This window comes from Pteronotus mesoamericanus, unplaced genomic scaffold (assembly GCF_021234165.1).
Source record: "Pteronotus mesoamericanus isolate MK-2021 breed Mesoamerican mustached bat unplaced genomic scaffold, CSHL_Meso_final scaffold_1186, whole genome shotgun sequence".
NCBI classification, from domain to species: domain Eukaryota; kingdom Metazoa; phylum Chordata; class Mammalia; order Chiroptera; family Mormoopidae; genus Pteronotus; species Pteronotus mesoamericanus.
In genome coordinates, this window is record NW_026555302.1 from 6,249,336 (window position 1) to 6,263,453 (window position 14,118).

Sequence of the window (14,118 nt, forward strand, 5' to 3'; positions counted from 1 at the left end):
CAAAAAAAGATTTGTGCAGTGTATGGAGAAGGTGCTGTGACTGATCGAATGTATCGAAGAGGTTTGTGAAGTTTCTTGGTTTGTTGACCTTTTGGCCAAATAACTCTTTGCTGTGGGGTTGTCTTAGGCATTGGAAGATATTTAGCAGCACCCCTGGCCTCTCCCCACTAGACGTTAATAGCAGGAGACAGCTGACATACTCAAAATATCCTAATCAATAAAGTTATTGGTGAAAATGAAAAATGTGTCTTTTATTTTACAGAAAAAAAAAAAACACACAGATCTTTGGCCAACCCAATACTTTGACCTCAAGTTGCATTTTTGCAACTATAATGATATTTCCATTGTTAAAAGGTGTGCCCCCCCCCACCCCGGTAGCACTAGATTTTGTTACCCAGGTTAGAATTTATGTTAAAAGCCACAGGATGGATGTCCTGCCCTGCCACAGGTTGCAATGCCCCACCTGTACCCAAGACGGCATCACACCTTCCTCCTGGTGCCCCCAGCTGCATGCCTGCCCCCAGCGCCCAGTCATCTGCTGCTGCCGCTGCTGCTGCTGCCGCCGCTGCTGCTGCCGCTGCTGCCACCACTAACCCCATGTTGACAATCTGCTGCCTTTCTCTTAACCCCATCCCAGACATGGATTTACAGGGGGTGCATTTTTTTTTCAACTCTGTACTTTATAAAATGTCCTTTCATAAAGTCTCTGTGATTCCAGAGGACGGCTCTTTCCAACACCTTGTGAAAGGCCTTTCCTTGGTAAAGCCCAGTTCTCTCCTAAAATCTCATTCCCTGCAAGTGCCCCACAGCCACACGTGTACAGCAGACGGCGGAACCCTTCCGAAGCCTAGTGTCGGAGATGAGGGTTACACCCCGACACAAGTTTTCTGGTTACAGTGAAAGGGCACCACGCCATCTTCGCTCCTGCCAGGAAGGTACTTGATCTGCCCATAATCAACTCTACTATAACAAATAGTTTTGTAATGGGATTTTGGGTTCCAAATGGCTTTATAGTTTGTCATATGTATACTTCATCCAATGGCCTAGATCCAAGCTTCCCAACACACTGCAAGTGCTGCGAAGACACAGACTGTGTTTCCTTTTTTCTCCTCTTCGTAGACCATGGTCTCTCATCGTCTTAGCCACCGGCCCTTCTGCTCCTCAGCGCTTTAGCTGGACCTATTACAGAGGCAGGTTAGCCTAGCATTGTGTTTCCCGCCCTTCCCAATGCTGTCCCTTACTGGGATGCAAGGTGATCTAACCTACAAGAGATGTGAGGTAACATAACGCAGGCAGAAGGAAAGGCTCTCCCTCGCTAGATAAACCGCCCCACTTTTCCATAAGAGACCCGGGCTGAGGCCTGCCCACGGGAGACCTGGGGCAGTCACTGTCCCTCCCCAGGACACGGCTTGCATGGCGCCTCCATCTAAGGCCTATCCATCAGCCCCTTCTGCTCCCCTACCCCATCCCTCCACCGAGAGAGAGAAATGGCTCTGCCTAGGATTTGGAGAACCCTGAGTGTGAAGCCTCCCTGCACTGAGTGGAACTGGGAGACACCCAGGAGAATCTGCCCAACTTTCATTTCCAGGTAAGGTTAATGGGGCCAGGGAGGTCAGTGACTTGCCCAAGGGTCACATGGCTACTCCAGGGGGCTGAGTTGGGGCTGGAAGTCCAGTCTTCCAGGCCAATGCTCTTTCACCTACCCCACCCCCAGTCATTCATACTCCATTTTCCCCCAATGCTATTCTTGGTCTGGCTGATTATGGTGCTACACGGTAAATGGGAATGATGGATAGGTGGAAACAATGTCTAGAATTATCTATTTTAGGCTCTACTTTTTCCTTCAAGGTAGAGAAAGGCTCTGGGGGACCAAGATCCGTCCACTGGGTGTGGTCAGGTTCCCTTGATAAACTATAGAAACACTTCTGGGCAAACCAAGGCGTGGGGAGGCTCTCTCCAAGCCTAGAACACAGTCAGTCTCTGAGACAGCTCAGCTGTGATCCTGAGAGAGACAGGCTTCCATAACTAAAGTACAGAGAGAGCCCCCGGAAACCAGAAGGTGACGTATGCTCTGCCTTCCCTGAGACACACTGGAGTGGGAGAGACCCCTCCAATGACGGTCCAGGCTGCAGGCAAGGGGTGGGGGGCAGGGCACGAACTTCACAGATAATAAGAAAGGAGAACATTGACCAAAAGAACAGAGGCAACATGAGTCAAGAACCAGGCAACATGACGAACTGAACTGCACAACCAACTCAACTCTGGAATCATCCATCACCCGAGGACCCCAAACAGATGAGACTCAATCCGTGAGCCAAACGCTGACCACGTCAACGTCGGCACAAAGAGGCCCCATTGCAGGGGCGACCAGCCCTGCCCCTACTGTCTGGGCAAACTTGAGCAACTTAACATTTGAGCTTGCTTCCTTCCCTATAAAATGGAGATACCTACTTAATAGGGTTGGATAGGATCAATTACCATAAAGTGTAGAAATGGCTCGGTATACTGGCTGAAGTACCATGAGCAGTCAATCAATGGAAGCTAAACTTTCTGAAGCCCTGCAGGGACGTGGCTGTCTGGCAGATGCATGACTCCCAGAGGGATGGAGCTGTGACTGGCACATCCCCCCCAGAATCCTCCTCGCCCCCTCACACGAGCCAGGAAGTGAAAGCTGGGCATTTCCCTGCCAAGGGATGCGGGTGGGGTATGTGTTTTCAACCAGATACACATACCCCACCCTCAGCCTCAGGGGAGCCCAGGAAGTCTGATGACAGTGATCCAATAGCTCAACTGTGTGACTTGGGGTCACTGTATATCTTGCTGCCAACCAACACAACACTCACAATTTCTGGCAGACGGTCTCCTGGGAGCCCCAGACTCATAAATACCACAAAGAAGCACACAGAGAGATAGAAAGAGCTTCATGTAAATCACCCTCTATTTGTAATCCCTGTAGTCAGAGCATGAAGATCCATCCTGGGAATGGGATTTTTGTCAAAGGAAAGAGATTTGTATTCAGAGCTGGATTCTCAGAGGGAGCAGAAATAAAGTCCGTTTGAGATCTGAGCCAGGAAGAACCATGCCAGGAAGGAAGATGCACGATACAAATGATACGAAAGCATCATATGCTGCCTCGCGAGCTGTTCCTACCGCGAACCATACAGTCACTCTTAGGGCAATCGTCCATCCCTAGCTGTCTGGACAGTCTCTATTGTCCATGTGTAATTATTACGAATGTCTCTTGTCCACTCTCTAAAGCGTCCTGGCTTGGAACATAAATTACTTGATTACCCAAACTCCAGAGTGGAAAGAACGTCCTAGCCAGCCAGAGACTGAGTGTGGGAGAGAACAGTGGAATGAAATCAAACAGGAAAGATCCCCTTCTGCTCAGCTGGAGGGGAGGCTGCACAATCCTGCAAGACTCACACCTTTGCAGGGGAGGGAGAAAGTTCCATGGTTTCCATTAGTAATGTCTCTTGAAATTGTCAGCCGGAAGTTTCCCATGGTGTTCATCCCAGCCCCCAGCCCCAGTGAACACAGTCCCTTTTCTCGGGCTCTGAGGTCAGCGAAGATGAAGAGACGCTCTTGTTTGAGCATCAGAAACACCCTTTAGTTCCATGCAAACACTTCCACGCACTAAGCGGTCCTGGCTCCTTCCCTCTCATGGCGATGTCTCTGTGACGTGGCGCTGCTCTGGAGTAGGTACGAAGCAATGATCCCACACCATGGCCTCCAAAGTGAAGAGCATGAGAGTCTAAAAGCCCCCAGATGTGGGTCATCGACCCGCCCGCTGACTCAGCTTGGCCACCGGTTCTGAGCAGCCAGAGTCACTGCCCCCTCATCCCCAGAGCGATGGAAGCCTCAATCTCAGGAGGGATGCGGGTGGCGTCTCCCATCATCCCCTCCTGGGTAAGGGCACAAAGCAAAGGGGCGCAGAGAGCTGGGGGTTCCGCGCCTAGAAAAGGACACCAACCACTCGAATGCAAGGGGGTCAGACCGCGTCAAAAATCAAGTCACTTTAGGGAGTCTGGCTTCTCGGCACCCCCGCCCTCCTCCCCTGAGCTCCAATTCCCAGCCCTCTCCCACGACAAGGTACAGTAGTCGCCCCGAATCCGCGGCAGGTACACCAGCATACCTGTTCCCGGATACCTCCAAAGGCGCACGCGGCTTCTTCACACAAACTTCGCTGGAAGCTCAGTCCCTACTCAGCGAGCCCTACCCTCCATGGTCCCCCCACAAAACTTCCTGGTGCACGGGACTGGCAAGGGAGGCCACAGGCTCGCGGAGGGCCGCGGTGGCACCTCCTCCGAGCTGGTCTGCGCTCCCAGGTAGCACAAGCCGCCTTCGCTGCGGGCTGAGCAAACGCGTGATCTCGAACAAGATGCCAGCCCTGGGCGCCCAGCAATGGACACAAAGCTCACACCCCGAAACCCCAGCGGCGCGGGCTTTCCCACGCCCGGCAAATTACCCCCAAAGTTGCAAAGGAAAGGGCAGCGCGTGGGGAAGAAGAACCGGCTCAGAGGAGGATTCCAGCAAGGTTCGAGCAAGCTAGGAAGGATTCTCCACGGTCTGTGCGTCCCCAACAGGTAGCAGCCCCAGGGACCGAGCTGTAGCGCCAGCCATACGGAGGCCAGCGCAGCCCTACAGGCTGCGGGCGCCAGGGCGCAAACAACCGTTTCCGCGGCAGCAAAAGCCAAGCCCGGGGCTTACCTTGAATTAATGCAGAGTCCCGCGCTCGGCTGAATGAGGAGTGTGCGCTAGTATTCCAGAGGCATCCTCGGACGATTTTAAAGCACAAACACGTGGGGGGAGGGGAACAGAGAGAGGGTGAAATTGAAGGGGGAAGAAGGAGCAATAAAAAAAAAGCAGGGGTCAGGAAAGTAGGAGGAGGTGAGGGAGTGAAATGGAAAAATAAAGAGAAGGGAGACAGTTAAAAAACAAAACAAACAAAAAACACCGGTCTCCTGCCCACAGAGTGGCAAGGAATTTCTGATAATTCGAAAGAGAACTGGCACACATGCCCCCAGAGGGGCAGCGTGGGTTGGGGGGAGGAATGACAAAGGAGACGGGAAGTCTGGAGCTGTATCCAAACCCAGGGAGGACGAGCTGCCCAAAGCCGGGCAGCACCGCAAATGGGCGCAGGCGGGCGGGCGCGGGGCAGTACGCGGCGGGCGTGAGCGTGCACACCCGGGCTGGGGCGGGGCGCACGGGCGGCGGGCGGGCGGGGGCTGCGGGGTGGAATTGCCTGCGGGCGGGGCTCTGTGTGCGTAGTAAACAGCCGAGGGCGAGAAATTTAAGGCAGGGATTCCCTGCGAAAGTTCAGTGACCTCAAACTTCCACAGGCCACTTCCGCTCAAAAATACCGGCCGGATCGTGGTCAGGAGTGGGTGCCAAGGGCTCCTCGTGGACCTCACACCGGCTCCAGGGTCGTGGCGCTGGCCCCGTGGGGCAGGAGGCCCGCGAGGGCGAGAGCATGATTAAACCTAAAGGGAAACAGGTGCGAGCTGGGGGCTTTAAGGATCAAGTTAAGAGAGGGGAGAAGTCAGAGGGAGGAGGCAGAGAGGGGCGGGGCTAACAGTCCCCAGCCAGATGCTACCCAAGGATAGGGGTCCAGCCACAGTGGAGAGCATCTTTGTTGACTCTAGAGGGACATAGAGGCTCTTTGAGGGTCCCAGGGGCCATCTGAGGACCCTAAGGGAGACCCTGTATGGGGGGGGGGGGTCGGGGAGGGGCAGTTAGAGAGTAGAAAAATAAAAGAGCCCTCGAAACAGTCAAACTGGCATCTCCAAAGCTTTCTAAGTCCCAGTTCTTTAGAGTGCCCTCTCTCCCACCTTTTCTCTGATTCTTTGTGCATCTTTCCCGCCAGAACAGCAGAAACGCCTCCCAGAGCCGTTGCTGGGGGACACCCCACCAGCCACTCTTCTCAGTCCAGCCAGGTGCCCAGAGGCCCTTTGCCAGGTGGCTCCACGCAGCTGCCCGCTCTCCACCAAACACTCAGAGCTGGAGCCCAGAAGGGGGAGGAAGGGCGGGAGGATGGAAAGAGAACTTGAAAGGGGCCAGAGAGGAAACAAAGGAAGAAGCAGGGAGGAGGAGGAAGGTAGGGGGTGGGAGGCAGTTTTCTCCCTAGAAGGTACAGATAAGGCAAGTCCTCCGAAGGCTTAATCTGGAGTTTGCCAGAGTTGAAGGAGGACTTTCCTGCTTAGCAGTGAGCTCCTCATGCCTAAGAGCAGTGATTCTAGTCAAGTTTGTACAATGTACACGCCTGTCCCCAGCCTGGCATGTCTCAGAAAACATGCACTGAAGGGAACTAAGGAGCCACAAGACCCAGGGCTCCACTCCCCTTCCTGTCAGTGTGGAGGAAGGAAAGGAAGCAAAGACCAAGGGCTCCCTCCCTAGCTCCCTCCCATTCACCCCCAGAAGGTCTGTTTGGGAGTGTCCTTCTGAGGGCTCAGGACTTCGACCTCTGAGTCAGGTAAGGCCTGAAAATTTATCTCCAGTTGATGAGGTGATTATCGCCAAATGAGGTGAGTCTGCTCTCTATGAATTAGACTTTTGGAGAACCAGACCTTTAGCTCTGACATTAAAAATTGCTCCATCTGGGCATTAAAAAACAAAAACAAACCAAAAAACAAAAACAAAAACCAGAGCTATACATCAGTTGTTCAGAGGCTGACAGATCTTTGGAATGTCTTGCAGATCTGGTTTCCCTTATTAAGATTTTTTTTTTTCCAGTTCAAGCATTGAACACAATGAGAGCCTCCCTCGTGGTGACCTTGGGCCCTGCCCAACGTAGCGGGGGAATCCTGGGGCATCCTGAGGAGTCAGAATCCCCCCTCTCAAGGGAGAAGAAGCACAAAGTGGGGACGAAGAGGGAGTGGTTTTCCCGCTTTGAGAAATCAACTGCGGAATCTACAGGGAAGGGGAATGACTTCATTAACCCCCAAATGGGCTCTTCATGCCCCCGCCCCACCTCAACACATGGGCACACAGACACAGTGCAGTCACCAGCCACCGAGGCCTTGATTCCATCGGCCCATGAGCAGGAGCATTCACGCTACAATGTTTGGGTTTCTTTTTATAATGAAAGAGCTTAAAGAGCTAGGATACCAGAAGGCTGATGGTTTTCCTGGCTTGGAATCGCCTTAAGAGAAGAGCATCCATACTCACCCTCCCCCCCATGATCAAAACAAACAACAATTGCGCCCACAAACAAGACTCATGAGAGAAGGCCATGCCCACCAACCGTGGTTCCAGGGCAGATGGCCTTAACTCTGCAGGAAGACGTCACAACCGCAGATGCCCAAGTACAATGACCTCTTAGACACACCTGCCGTAATTTTATTGTTTGCCTCTCTGGTTACAAGTAACAACTAATTAGAACAATATGGTGTCCTTTCAGACATAACAAAAATACTGGGTTTGATTCTTATCCCATTTGGATGAGTTGTGGCTGCCGCCCAGCGCCTTTCGCTCTGGGCGGAGGAGGTGGGGAAGAAGGCTGGGATACAGGGGTTCGGTTCCGCCCGCCTAGCCTGTCTCCCTCCACTTCTTCACCGCAGCAGGGTCTGCCCTCCCTGTCTCTGCCTCTTCGATACCCAGCAGGGGAAGAGGGCTCAAAGCTCAAGACACACACTCTGCTCTCGTTCTCAGCCAGGCCTGCAAGGGACACCTTGGGTAGCTCTGATGCAGGCCTGTGCCCCACACTGCGCCCCCTAACGGGCCCCCATCCTGGGGCCCTGGCTTCAAAGAACAGACCCCGGTTTAATAATTCAGCCTGCTTGAATGTCATCAAGTAGCCATGGCAACCAGTTCCCTGACATCTAGTTGTACGTAGGATGTGGCTGGAAGGGGGAAAAAAGGGAGAGAAAGAGGGAGAGAAAGAGGAAGGTAAAGAGGAAGGTGAAGAGAAAGGAAAAGAAAGAGACCCGATGGAGATTCCATCCAAACCTTCCCTGCTCTCGTCCCACGGGTGTGACAACCCCGCCAGTGTGATGCCACTGCCTGCCTCTCCCCAGCTCTCTTCCTCGTCTCGACTTCCCTCTGTCCCCACCCTGTCCCACTCTCTCTTCTTCCCTCAGACCTACTCGAAGCCAGGAGACCTGTCTCAGCACCCCACCTAAACACCTTTTTGACTGGCAAATGCCCTTCTTTGCCTCGGTTTCCTTATCTGTAAAAGGGAAAGCTTGAGGATGTTGGCTGGGCTTCCTCCCAGCTCAACAGTCCATGATCCTATGGTCCTCTCTTTGTCCAGCTGTCGTGCCTCTTCCTCCCTCTGCCTGTTTGTTAGTTTCATATGTTTCTCCCTATCTACACCCCAACCCTCCCTCCTTCGCTCCCTCTCTCTCTCCCCCCATGACTATCATTTGCCATCATATTTCACTTGTAAAGCAGTTGTTCTTCTAATGAACAGTCCATTCCCCCTTGCTGGAAAGTGTCCCATCACCTCCCTTCACCTGGCTAATCCCTCTCATCCTTCAGGTTACAGATCAGACATCAGTTCCTCTAAGAAGCCTTCCTGCCCACCTTATCAGCCCCCACAGTGCCCTGGGTGGACCCCTATTGTGCCTATCTCACTGTATTGTTGGAACCTCAACTGGTGTATGAGCTCACTAAGGGCAAAAGCAGTGCCTCCTGCATTGCTATGCTGCCATTTGGGAGGCACTTAACAAGTAGTAGTTGAGCCACAGATTTCTGAATCACTGTTTGTTAAAGACTCCAAACACCCCCTGGAAGGCACACAGGGCAAGGACGCCAGCTAAGAGCCCATTTGAGCCTCAGCCGCCCCTGGACCATGGATGGGGGGAGAGAGCTCCTCCCCAAACCGCTGTGATAAAATGGTGATCCAAGGTCAAGGACCCTTTCAGACATGTTGGTGGGGACCCTTCAGAGTGGAAATGGCTCCTGAGGGGACCGAGGACGGGCTCCATGAGGACCGGGGAAAGTGGAGCATGCCAGGTGTGGCTCCTTCAGCCCATCTCAGGGGGCGTGCTGGTACCACGTGCACAAACTCAAAGGCAGCATTGGGAGTTCCCTGCAATGTGCCAGAGCTTTCAGCAAGCGCCTAACGTCAAACACCTTGCAGCCCTTCAGCCTGCCTCCTTTCTCCTGGGAACAGGACCTCAGGAAGGCGGATAGGGGCTAGGACAGTGCTGCCAGAGCCACGTGGCCATCAGCTGAGGAGCCTGGGAATGTGTGGGCAATGTTTCTGGCCCCCCCCCTCCACCGGGGGCCACCAATGTGGATTTCTGTCATCCAGGAAGTGACTGCTTTAAAAGAAAAATAGCCTTTCGATAGTCATCTTTTGATGGACAGACAAGACCTATCCATTCTCGAAGCCTTAGCTGTAAATGTGAATGAAAGACGAGAATTTGGAAGACAAGGATGTCTTCCCAGTGCTCCCTAATGAACTCTCTTGCATCCACACTTTAGATAAAGGGGGAGGGACAGAGCTGATAAGCACACAGCCCTGTTACTCGTATGCACAGAGCTCCCATGAAGCTGGGACAGCCTCAAGCGCAGGGGCAGGCTTTGCAGGGTGCACAACCCCCTTCACAACTCAGGGACCCGGGCCTGCCTCGCTGAAGCCCCAGCCTGCATATAGCTTCTCCCCCAAATAACCCCTCATCCAGATGGAGCTGCCTTACCCTCACAGATCTGCCAAGTGACAATCTTCCTGATATCATGCACATGCTGAATGATATATTTCATCAGCAGGCTTCCGTGAGTTGTCCCCACCACACCCTCCCCGAGTGCCACATTCTCATAACCCTCAGGCCCCTGGCAGGCTGACCAAACTTCAGAAGGGAAAGATTTAAAGTGGAAAGCTAGAAAAGAAAAATAAAGACACTGCTTTGTGAAAATGACACCCCAAACCTGAATTTGCAGCCACTCTAAATTGATGGAGAAGCTCAAGATGGGCCCATGCTGAGTATTCCCATCCCAGGGGAATAATACCTCCCAGCTGGTGAAAAAAACAAGTGCTTTTGTGCAGCAGAAAACGGATAGGGAACAAAATCGGCTAAAAGCCCCCCTGGATGCCTAAACCAGGCCACCCCATCACCCTCCACTGAAGGAAAATCCTGTCCTCTCCCACATGCTCTAAGTGGCTCCGGGTGGGGCACCCAAACATGAGGACAAGCCTACGCTCCTCACCAGCCCGAGAGCAGAGCCGGAAAGCCTGCGGCAACGAACGCCCATGCTCACTTCATCTGATGCACACACACAGCCTGTGAGGGCTTCACCCCCCACATACACTGTAAGCAAGACATGGGCACAGGCACGCATACACACATACACTCTGCCCTGGGGGACATGTGCGCATGTGTGTGTGTTTTGCTTGGAGATTGGTGATGCTTTGGATTATGAGGTTTCCATGGTTACCTTCTGTGGAGGGATCTGGGGTAATTGAACTCTTGGGGTTCACTATTCACCAGACGCATGTTCCCTCCTGCACGCTCAGCCGCTCACTGGCTCGCTCTGTCTACATTTCATCACCATCAGTGTTTAGTTACAGTTTCAAGTCAAGGTCATTGTCACAGAGGTGAACCTGCCTAAGGCTCCGGCTTTACCTTGGAGGAAGGGGATTGGAAACTCTGATTTCAAACATCGCAGTTGTTGTGGAAGAATCTCAGACTAATTAGCATCTAGCAGCAGCCAAGTTCATAGAGACTTACCCTTTCTCCCCTATACGAGAAAGACAACTGTCCCAGAATGGGTGAGAAAAAGCATATTACTAATTCATAGAAAACTCTAAGAGAATAAAACTGAAGGACCCAGGTTAGCATAAACCAGAGGAATGGGGCAGGGCTGCAACAACCATATTCCCTTTTCACGGCCCTTTCTAGGAGGCCACTCCGAGTGGTTATCCTCCTTCAATGTGGAGTGAAGTAATTTCTCGGAATAGTGTTAGCCTCAGACACAGTCCCATCTCCGTTCATAGGAAACCGCGCAAATTGGCTTGTCAGGTAAAACATTTCAATCTGCTTTAAGTGCTAATGTCTTATTGCCTCCAATGAGTTTAACAAGACAAACAGAGCGGGAGCCACTGGGGACGTGCTGGCCAGACTCTTCTTCAAACTTTGATGACCTAAAGGAGTAAAGGAAGAAGGTAGTTTCATTGCATCCAGGGAACAGTGTGGCAGTGCTCAGGTCGTTGAGGGGAACAGGGAAGCTCACTGTCCTGGGTGGGTAACGGGAGCTGGCACAGTTCCTGTCTCGGCTCAGCCACTAGCCCGCTAGCCGACCTGGAGGCCTCCGGCAAGGCTCTTCGCTTCCCTCAGCCTCCACCTCTCTATGATTCTTGGTTTCCGGGGGCCCCAAATATTCTCCACGTATAGGAGAAACCCTTTGGCCTGGTAACTCAACACGCGGTACAGGACAAGGACCCAGCCCAAATGCCATGGGAGCTCCTGAATGGTAAGATAGAAATGAGAAGTATTTTCCGAATGTCCATACTCTTTTATACGCTTTTATGTCCTCCCTCTCTACTCTAAAGTTTTCTCCCCAAACCCAGAATGGCAATACTGAGGAATCAGTAGGAGGAAAGAGAAAAATGAGATGTAAATGAATGGAGTACGCTTTCAATTTTGATCCAACTACTTGCAAAGCAGAACAGGAAAGGAAACACACTTATGAAGAAGAGAACAATGTAGATAATTAGCCAATTGAAAAAGGAGACCTGGGAGGCAAACAGCAGAGGTGTGACTGTCCCCCGTGCAGAAGAGTAGAACAAGAGGCAATTTAATTGTTAGGAGCTCCAGCCAGACCCACATGGCCCCACCTCCTGTGTTATCCGCAGAATTGCATCCCCTCCCAAAATTCACATACTGACTTCCTAACCCCCAGCACTTCAGAACAAGGCTGTGCTTGGAGACAGGGCCTCTAAAGAAGGAATTACGATTAAATGAGGTCATTGGGGTGGGCCCCAATCCAGTAGGACTGGTGTCCATATACAGAGAGACTAGGACGTAGCCACATGCAGAGAAAGACAAAATGAAGACAGAGGGAGAAGACAACCATCTATAAGCCAAGGGGAGAGGCCTCAGAAGGAAATAATCTGGCCATCGCATTGATCTTAGATTTCCAGCCTGCAGAACCATGAAACAATAAATTTTTGTTGTTAGAGCCGCCCAGCCTGCAGCACTCTGTTACCAGGCTGACTGCCACGTTAATAGGGAACAGTGAAGAACGGCTCCCACTGCAGCCCCAAGGGTGGGCTCTCGAGTCAGACTGCCTGGGGCACACTGCCCCTCAGCCGTGAACTAAAGAGCACGTGAGCTTGGGCAAGTTATTTAACCTCTCTGTGCCTCAGTTTCCTCATCTACATAATGCGGGTAATAACAACACCCTTCTCATAATGCAAATGTGAGGACTGAACAAGACAACACCCGTCAAGTACCTTGAACAGTGCCCGGAGCATAGAAAACATCAGCCCTCAATAAATATTATTACAAAGACAGCCAAGCAATTTTTTTACCTGAAGTTAAAACAAATAAGCTGGGATCGAGCCAGCTCTCTGGGTTGGTCCTGCCTGAAGACAAGGAAGTAGGTAGGATTACGTCCCAGGCGCCCTCCAGGTACTGAAATTGCCCTGAAGTGCAAGGCCCGCCTGGCTACCTTTCAGAGAGGCTACAAGTTTAAATCCGTTCATCATGCACACCCCATGAGTGAAGAAACGATCAATAAGCCGGGCATATCCATAATTTTTCAGAACTGTCCGCCTGTGAGCCCCCGCCACAGGCACTCTCACCGCCCCCCCAGAAGCCACTTGAGGCTTCCATTGTCCATCCCTGTGAACGCAGCAGCAGCCATGGCAGATCTCCAAAGGAAGCCACCCCCTCCCCAGTCCCTTCGCTCCAAGGACAACTGATCTGATTCGGTCTCTACCCCGTCCCTGTGGGATGTGGACAATCCAGGGAGAGGGAGCCGGGGATTTCTCCTTCTGGCACCGGAGTAGCGCAAGCAGGAACTCACTTCTGTTGATCAGGACAGATGGTGGCTGCAGGTCCTGGAAACAGCAGGCCGTGCTCCCCAAAGCCTTTGCCTCAGCCTCTCGGACACTCTGGTGATGACGCACCAGATGTGCCCTTGCTTTCCATCATCGGGACCAGAGGCTACCCAGCCAACTGTCCACCTCAGGGGCCTGTGATTCGACGGCTGCTGGCTCTGCCCTGCAATATCTCCAGCCTCCATTGCCCTCTGGAGCCCTGACAGGAAACCCAGACCTACACACAGTTCTTGGGGCTCCGATGATACCCAGACTTCCAGGGGCCGTGTCTGCGTCCAGGAATTCCAAGGCCAAAGAAGCAACATGCGTTCCTCACCATCAAGGAATGCCAGAATGGCAGTGTATCCATTCGCAGAGCCCAAAAGTACCCAAGTCATCAAGGCCCGGGATCCCTTAGCAAAGAGCAAATGAGCCACCAGAGAAGAGTTTAAAATGTTCTTTCCCCAGGTCTAGAGAGGGCGCCTGTCTGACAGCAGGTACAACTGTCAGGCGACGATGTGCCATCCCCCAACACTACCTTCCATGTCGGCACTCCTAAGTGCTGTTACATGCAGAGACGGCAATTTAAAGTACATGGCTTTCCTAGTCCTTGGAGGTGAGGGACAGGAGGGAGAAGACCAAAGGAGAAAACGATAAAGGCATGAAACCTTTGTGCAAGGTGGGGGCCTTCTCAGTTGTTAATGTACGAGACAAGCACTACCTTGCTTCTTTTGGCAAATATTTGAAGAACTGTTTTGAGAAGGAGAAAAAGGAAAGCACAGATATTTTGATGGGTGAATCTAGCTTCTTGTCCACTAGAAACTGGAAGTTCCCAAGCCACTAGTTAGCTGTTTCTTTCCAGGAAATGTATTAATAGCTCAGACCTCTTATTAGGAAGGTGTGGGCATCACTCCATCAAACCTTGATCCTGCATCCTCCCCAGACAAGGTCTGCAAGTCCTGGAGAGCAGCTGTTTGGCTTCGCTGTCACATCACTCGCTTTGCTGATCTAGAATCTGCCCCCTTGAGTCTGTTGGCTCTGGAATGCAATTCATTTAATAAAAAACGAGAAAAGAAACCCACGCTCTCCCCAGCTCCCACATTAATCTTTACTTCTTCTTGTCCAGGATCCTT